At 27.6% G+C, this 9,521-nt stretch overlaps 1 protein-coding gene across 1 annotated transcript in view; it reads right to left on the bottom strand.

The window, feature by feature from the left end:
- The window catches only part of LOC119611076 (neuroligin-4, Y-linked-like), a 46,377-nt gene extending 38,836 nt beyond the window's left edge, over positions 1 to 7,541 (bottom strand). Inside the window, exon 1 of the mRNA XM_037966533.1 lies at positions 7,492 to 7,541. The gene's annotated coding sequence lies outside the window, so the exon portion shown is untranslated. The remainder of the gene's footprint in view (positions 1 to 7,491) is intronic.
- Positions 7,542 to 9,521: the final 1,980 nt, after the last annotated feature.

A 9,521-nucleotide genomic window follows, 5' to 3' on the forward strand; every position in this document is an offset into this window, starting at 1 on the left:
AGATGTAATAAATGAGAAAATTGTTTTGATAATAACAAAAGCATCGATTCTTAAATATCAAAGTTTATTTATAAGGAAGCATTCCTTTTTGGCAATGATTTGATGGTGGGTATACAAGATTCGGCACAGCCGAATATAACACTCTTACTTGTTCTTTCTGACATATTTAAATACTATCTCATTTAACTAAATTATTTGTAAAACAAAAAAACTACAATGCAAAATAAACTAAAAGCCCTAAAGTAAAAAAAAAAAATTATTATTTTGGCATATTTTATATTGTTGTTTCATACCTAAAGAACTCTGCTAAATTCTATAAACTAACAAAAACTTTATTATTTCATCTAGAATTTTTTTCTTTTTATTTTTTAGCAATTATCAAATTATATCAAAAAAAAGGGGAAAAATACTTACAACAAATATTTACTTCAGATTTATCCAACCTGTGTAGAACACAAACCTATAAGTGTGTAGTAGTTGTTGTTGGTGTTATTTTTTTGTTCTAGATATTGCTGTTATTGTTATGGTTCTATGGCTCTGAAAATGTTGTAAAATATGTTACCTTTTTTTTCATCATCAACAACCTCATCACCATCAACAACGTCATTATTGTTGTACTGGCAACAAAGTTTTAACAAAATTTTTAGTTTAATTTTTTTTTTCGTCCTGTACTAAATTTTAGGGTAAAAATTTCTAAAATTTGTTGTGTTCAACATATGTTGCATGTATGTTAAATGTATAGCAATGGTTGGTAGTTAGGTTTTTTTTTTGGGGGGGTGTATACTTTTAGAAGTTTTTTTGTAAATAAACGTACGTGTAGGATAACATTTGGTTAAACTACCGAATTATTGTTGGTGTTAAGTATTAGAGTAGTTTTTGGAATATCCAAAATTTAGAAATAACATGTGTATGGGATTCAAAGTTCAAAAGACTGTCAGAAGACGAACATCAAAGGATTATATGGAAGTTTTTCTAGTTGGCAAATAATCTAGGTCATAGAAAATATTTTAACTATTTGTCACCATTAAATTGTATTTAGTTGAGGTCTGAATTATGAATATGACGCTATTATGTTGTATATTCTGTAGAGGTTCCCTGTAATGATTTCAGCAGATCGTAATATATAGAAACCTTTTCGTCTCATCATATTCAGGGCATTACTTAAGCGTCATGGATATTTAACTTTGGTGTCGATCTGCTGATTTTCCAGACCTTACATAAGGTCTCTATCGCTTCGAATTATAATAATGTTTGCTGACGATCTGCTGATTTATCAGACTTCACATACGATCTCTATCGCTTCGAATTATAGTAATGTATTTTCAAACCAGTGACATTTGTATCACACGATCAGAGTCGAACTATTACAACAAAAATAGAAAGCAAGAGTGCCCCGGTAGGCTAGTCTGTCAGTCTGGGTGTTTTAGGTTAGATTTCCACTAGAGAATATGGTCTGCTATACTACAACGGGCATATGGTCATCGTCATCCTGCTCGGTACATTAGTTTAGAATATAATTTGTAATTGTATTGTAATGGACAAATAAATAAACAAACACTTACACAACTATTTTCCTTTATAGAGTTTAAGCGGAATTTCGAACATGTTAAATCCACATTTAAAGTTTTTCGGCTTCAGTTTTAAAACATTCTCTAAACAGTTTGAAATATCTGTGATCAGACTTCATTACAATTTCCCAAAACTTTCTATTTTTTCTCAATACTCACCTAATATATATTCGGTTATTTTATACTCTCCCATTATATACTTTAGTAAAGTTGTGTCAACCGAATTGTGCTTTTAGTTGTAAAAAAAACACACACACTCAAACAAACTTTTTATTGTTTACCCCGTCCTAATGGTAGTTGGTAATATTTGCCATCTTTCTTCCTCATCCTCTATTATACCACTCTAAATACCTATAAAATGTAAAAGTTATGCAGTCTGGTTGTATTTTAGGGTAAGTGCAATGACTTTTAATACAATTTTCGATTTTTTTCACTCTCTGTACATTTGGTTGTAACAAGTTTGTCAAATATATAAACGAAAAAAATATTACAAGCAAATAAAACTATAACAATAAGTTTTCAATTGAGTTGTATATAATGTTTTTTATTGTTGTTTTTGTTTACATTTTTTATTAAAGTTTTAAAGTGTTCAGTAGTAGGTTTTACATAGAATATGAAATTGTTGTTAAATTTTTGTTTTTTTGTTACATCAATGAGGGAATTGTGTCAAGTATGAAGAAAAGTTTTTGTAAATTTTTTGGTAACTGCTTGGGGTTTGACATGTTTTTTGAGAAAGTGTTTAAATCTATTGTTGCGTATACTTAATATTTTAAAAATAAATATTACACATACGTCTTGGTAAACAGATTTGTTGCTTCATCTGTTTTTCGCAATTATTTATCTTCTATGATTTTCTTTGTAAAATTGTTGGTGTAAAAAGCAGTACTATACATTAAACACTTTCACATTTAAAATTCTAAAAAAAAATTCTAACTAAAATTCTTAAACAAATTTTCCAACAGTTAAAATTTAAAAACACACAAAACTTGATAACAAAATTTTCCCAACTTCAAATTTAGCAAAGATGTTAAAGATACTGTAACATTTTACCTCTACTCTACCGGCTACAAAGAAAGAAACTTTTCAAAGTTTTTGAACTGAATATTAAAATCTGCATTTATGATAGAGTCTGTGCTGAAGATTTCATAACTCATATTTCAGGCAAACACAAACAAAAATACATAAAACCAATGTGTCGACATAGCCAAGACTTGCATCGATGAGTTTATAGGGGGAGTTTCATAAACCTTAATGAAAAGCAACCAACTAAACTACACAATGCCTAAGCAACTTTGTAAAATCAGTTTACTGTTTTATTTATCAATATAAAACCTACCATATGTAATGTTTGTTAAGTTTTCGAGGAAATGAAAAGCATTTCTTGGTTTGATGCGTAATTGGGCCACAAAAACACTATGATCTCATAAACCTACATACACACTCTTACACTTTCTAATATACAAAGAAAATGCTATTAAAGCAACAAAAACAAGGCTTTCGAAAAAAGTGGAAAATAAGAAAGAAACGAAAAAAAAACACCATAACAGCAAAAATGAAACATGTTTTCTTTAAAAGCCTTTTTCAATGCAAAAAGAAATAATAATAATGAATACTTCCGCAATAGGACAACATCATACTTGTAGTTTCTTAATTTAATGTTGCTGCATTCCCTTTTAGTTGTTTGCCTTTTATCTGTCAAACAAACATACATACTTGTAACGTACAAAGAGTTTTGAAAAATTGCCAATAATTTTGCAAAACTAGTACTAAATGGCAAAAAAAATTATATATAAAAAAAATTTAAAATTTACTAAAAAAAAAAAAATAAACCATAAAGCTAAAATATGGTTTCCAGCTAAAGACAAACAAATCAATGTTATTTTTTATTTTCTCTATTTATAAAAAAACCCAAAATAAATTTTAAAGAATCTTTCATGACTTAAGGCTATTTTTCGTTTGTTATTTTATACTTATACAAAGAATTTTATTTCTTTCAAAATATTTAACAGTTATCAGTACGCATAAAACGTACATACATACATATATAAATATTTTTCTTAATATGACTTTAAGCCATATACAAATTATGCTTTTTCTTATTTATGCTGCTGAACAAATTGGAAAAAGAAGAAAAAAAACTTTGTTTTTTTTTTGTCTGAAGTTTGCAGTACGTATTAAGTTGCATGTATTTAAGGCTAATTAATTGCTGTGCATTCATTTCAGCCATAAACTAGCCACATAAAAAAAGAAATCCAGATTGTGGTCATTAAAATACTATACGCCAAAGGAGAATAAAAAGAAGTATCAGAAAACTAAAGTCTCACAGAGCCAAAAGGTATAAGATACCAGACTTTTTTATGGTCTTTGTTTCATACATACATAAAGGTAATAAAAAAAGGTTCTTCATTATATGCAAAAGAACAATTAATTAAGAGTAGAACCAAAAAAGGGGAAAAAGTTATCAAGAGGAGGAAATAAATGGAAGTTATATGCTTAAACATTGTAGAAACAAAAATAAGTTTCAAGAACTAAGTAAAAAGGTTGGCATTAAAAGAGAATATTGTTATAAGAATTAATAAAAGTTTTCTCTTACAAAAATACACACTAACATACCGAAGTGTATGTATGTTGTAATAAATAATATTATTATAATTTAAGAAATTATATTTGAATATAAAGGTAAAATTAAGTCTTTATTCAATTTATACCGAAGTACTTATGAGGAAAATGGGTTGGCCATTGGCCGATCTGTACATAACAAGTGGAACGAAATAAAAAGTAGGAACAAAACGGATGATTGATTGACTGTAACTAACTAACTACAACTAACTAACTAACTACCTAACTAACTAACTAACTACTACTAACTACTAACTAACTACTAACTAACTAACTAACTACTCTAACTAACTACTACTACTAACTAACTACTAACTAACTAACTACTAACTACTAACTAACTAACTAACTAACTAACTACTACTAACTAACTAACTAACTAACTACTAACTAACTACTAACTAACTAACTAACTACTACTATAACTAACTAACTAACTAACTACTAACTAACTAACTAACTAACTAACTAACTAACTACTAACTAACTAACTAACTAACTACTAACTAACTACTAACTAACTAACTAACTAACTAACTAACTAACTAACTAACTAACTAACTAACTAACTAACTACTAACTAACTAAACTAACTAACTAACTAACTACTAACTAACTACTAACTAACTAACTAACTAACTAACTACTAAACTACTAACTAACTAACTACTAACTAACTCTAACTAACTACTAACTAACTAACTAACTACTAACTAACTAACTAAGTACTAACTAACTAACTAACTAACTAACTAACTAACTAACTAACTACAACTACCTAACTACTAACTAACTAACTAACTAACTACTAACTAACTAACTACTAACTAACTAACTACTAACTACTAACTACTAACTACTAACTAACTAACTAACTAACTAACTAACTAACTCACTAACTAACTAACTAACTAACTAACTAACTACTAACTAACTAACTAACTACTAACTAACTAACTAACTAACTAACTAACTAACTAACTAACTACTAACTAACTACTAACTAACTAACTAACTACTAACTACTACTAACTAACTAACTAACTAACTAACTACTAACTAACTACTACTAACTACTACTAACTAACTACTAACTAACTAACTACTAACTAACTAACTAACTAACTAACTAACTACTAACTAACTAACTAACTAACTAACTAACTACTACTAACTAACTAACTAACTACTAACTAACTACTAACTACTAACTAACTAACTAACTAACTAACTACCTAACTAACTAACTAACTAACTACTACTAACTAACTAACTAACTAACTAACTAACTAACTACTACTAACTAACTACTAACTACCTACTAACTAACTACCTAACTAACTAACTAACTAACTAACTAACTAATACTACTAACTAACTAACTAACTAACTAACTAACTAACTACTAACTAACTAACTAACTAACTAACTAACTAACTAACTAACTAACTAACTAACTAACTACTACTAACTAACTAACTACTAACTAACTAACTAATACTACTAACAACTAACTAACTACTAACTAACTAACTAACTAACTAACTAACTAACTAACTAACTAAGTAGCTAACTAACTAACTTACTAACTAACTAACTACTGTATAACCATTCTCACGGTAAAACGAAGCAATAAAAATTAACGAAGTTTACTCAAAATATATCATCATTGTTTGATGTAGAAAATGAGCAAAATCGGTTCACATCGGGAATATATTTGAATCAAAATTAAAAACAAAACTCCGAAAATTTACACATACTAATGTGATTTTCACAAAAACTGTGCGCTGTTGTGATGCTGTTGAAAATTGGCGGAATCGGTCGACACAACTTAAATTACTTCCCATACAAATGTACATATTCCCGGAAAATGAGTTTATTGTTAATAACTTTCTTTAGAATGTATATAAAAAGTGCACAACAATGCTTATATTTCAATTTCCCTAAATCTTTCACACACACACACATAATATGAATACATGTATTATTAAATATCGGTAACGCATGTTTTAGGGCGCTTTAGAAATGTAAATGAAAATGGTGTGTGTAATGTTCAAGAAATCTTGCATTTGTAGTAGATTTAAGCTATTTAAATCTTGGGGTTTTTCTATTTAAGACATGATAAAACTTATTTCTACAAATATTTGATCAATTAGAAAAGTATTAATATAAAAGTAGCTGGTGGAGGGTGTTTAAGATTCGGCTCAGCCAAATATAGCACTCTAACTTGTTATCACATAGTTTTCTACGTTCATTGTTTATATCTTATTACATTTCTATTTGGTTTTGAACGATGTTTTGGTTGGTCGCTTTGACCCATTTCAGTTATCGACATAGTTTGTCTATTCATTATATTTTGCTGTTACATGATATTATTTATGTTTTTTTAAAAAATCATCCTAACAACTAAATTTATACATTCTTCAACACATTTGCTGGTAGAGAAAGGCAAGATGTCTAAAAATGTTGGTTATTGACAAATATATTAGTTAAAAAATTTTCAAGATAACATTATAATAAAATGTTCTTTCAATATGTTACAAACACATTTACTAACCAGCAATACCAACAATTATAAATAAAATTCTTGGGAGAAAGAAAAACTTTTCAAGTTTTCGTAGAAATAAAAAGAAAAAAAACACTAAACTAAAACAAACAGTAAACTTTTTCTCTGATTACCTGTGAAATTCTATACACATACCTCTACAATTTCTTTTTTCTGTTTCTCCATTTTCTTTACATTTAAAACTGTATATAAAAACTTATTTTCGCAACAAAAAAAGTTTTTCTTTTAAAGTATGTATGTAATATTAAATGAAAAGTTGTATATGTAAATTGCAACACATGTGGACGTCAGCATTAGGGGGCAAACTGCGCTAAAAGAGTATTTTCATTTCAAGAGTACCTTAAGAAATATTTCGCCTGACAGTATGCACCTCCTTATGTTGCTTATATGTGAAAATTGTTTTCTTTTTGTTAGTGTTGTTTAAATAACTTTGCAAATAAACATGAAGATTTTTACGGAATCTTTTTCTATTTTTATTATAAAAGTAAAATAAAACTAAAATTACAAGTAACAATTTACTTGAGCTCGAATTTTCTTTAAATAAACAAATTAAAATTTGTTTTCGGAACCAAATTTTTGTGCATGTCTCTATTTTTCATTTAATTCATTAACTTTTAATTGTTAAAAACAAGTGTAGGATTTTTTAAAGATTCAGGCAGAAATAAAAAATAAATTATATTTATTAAGAATTTTGTTACAAACGCTTTATGCTGTTTTATAAAGATAACAATTACTTACAAAGTTATTACGAAATCTGTAATAATCCATGAAATTTGAAGAAAATTTTCTGAAAATAAAAGAAAATACCAAAAAACGGGTTGTTATTAAAAAAAATAATATTTTAAAATTTACATAATTTACTTTTATAAAAAAATATTTTATAAATTTCTTATTTAACATTATTTTTTTTATTTTCTAAATTAATTATTAAAAATTTTGTTTTATAAACTTTTTATAAAAATTTTTTTACGAATATGGCAGTAAAACATTTTACTATATATTCTAATTTAGAACCAAAACATTTAACATTATTTTTCTTCTGTAATAATATTTCATGCCCAAATTCTTGTCATAGTAATAATTTACTTTTTCTCTTATTTATCTTTTTGTCTTCTTATACGACAATTATTTTCTTATAAAATATGTTTTTCTTTATATTTTTTCCTTTCCTTGACTTTCTTATTTTATGTCTAATTTATTTGTAATTTATTTTCATACATCCTCAATGTTTCGTAAGTGGCGTCATCGTTCTGTCAGTAGTCTATTAAGATTTGTGTCTTAAGATTAAGATGAAACGCAAAAAAAAAGAACATAAGAGGAAAGAAAAAACATTTTGACCAACATTTTAAAGAAAAACAAAAATATAAAAATAAATTTGTTAGGAAAGTTTAATAAGAAAACAAACATAAACTAAATAAACTACATACAGAAAAAGAAAAACACTTGAAAAAGTTTTTTTTTTCCCTGGAAAAGAAACATTTCTTTATTTTAAATTGCAAAAAAAAAATAATTTGTTTTGTTATAGAATTTGCATATAATTTTCAAATTCTTTGAACATTTAATTTAGTCGTAGACATAAAGAAATAATTTGTTATTTTCATTTATCTATTTGTTTAAGTGGCAAAATTATAGGATTTATTAAGCACATACACCACCTAAAAAAATGTTTTAGTTCAGTTCTAGTTCAGTTCTAGTTCAGTTCTAGTTCAGTTCTAGATCAGTTCTAGTTCAGTTCTAGTTCAGTTCTAGTTCAGTTCTAGTTCAGTTCTAGTTCAGTTCTAGTTCAGTTTTAGTTCAGTTCTAGTTCAGTTCTAGTTCAGTTCTAGTTCAGTTCTAGTTCAGTTCTAGTTCAGTTCTAGTTCAGTTCTAGTTCAGTTCTAGTTCAGTTCTAGTTCAGTTCTAGTTCAGTTCTAGTTCAGTTCTAGTTCAGTTCTAGTTCAGTTCTAGTTCAGTTCTAGTTCAGTTCTAGTTCAGTTCTAGTTCAGTTCTAGTTCAGTTCTAGTTCAGTTCTAGTTCAGTTCTAGTTCAGTTCTAGTTCAGTTCTAGTTCAGTTCTTGTTGATTTTGATTTTTATGTACATTTAAATTTTTAAAATAATTATTATACGCACCGCTGAGTATTACTAATGAAAACTCTAGCACTTTTATTATACCCTCCACCACCATCCGTGGTGATAGAGGGTATATATAAGTTTGTCATTCCGTTTGTAACACGGAAATATTCATCTGAGACCCAACAAAGTATATATATTCTTGGTCCTTATGAAATTCTGAGTCGATTTAGCTATGTCCGTCTGTCCGTCTGTCTGTCTGTCTGTATAAAACACGCTCACGTTAAAACCAACCAGTTTGGTATTGCAAATGAGCAAAATCGGTTCACACCGGGAAAAGTTATGAGTCGAAATTTAAAACAACCTCGAAAAAAATAAGCATTTTTTACACATTCTGATGTAATTTTCTCGAAAAATATGCAAGATAAATTAATGAAAATCACCATACATTAGTCTTTACACAAGAGCTTGAACCCTGCTGAAAATTGCTAGAATCGGTTCACAATTTCATATACCTCCCATACAAAAGTACATATTCCCGGAAAATGGGTTTTTATACCCACCATCAAAAAAGATGGGGGGTATATTGTTTTTGTCATTCCGTTTGTAACACATTGAAATATTCGTCTAAGACCCATAAAAGTATATATATTCTGGGTCCTTATAAGATTCTAAGACGATCTAGCCATGTCCGTCCGTCTATCCGTCTGTCCGTCTG

This window comes from Lucilia sericata, unplaced genomic scaffold (genome assembly GCF_015586225.1).
Source record: "Lucilia sericata isolate MDLA Ls3-8-SP2 unplaced genomic scaffold, ASM1558622v1 Contig001354F_arrow, whole genome shotgun sequence".
Taxonomy (NCBI): Eukaryota; Metazoa; Arthropoda; class Insecta; order Diptera; family Calliphoridae; genus Lucilia; species Lucilia sericata.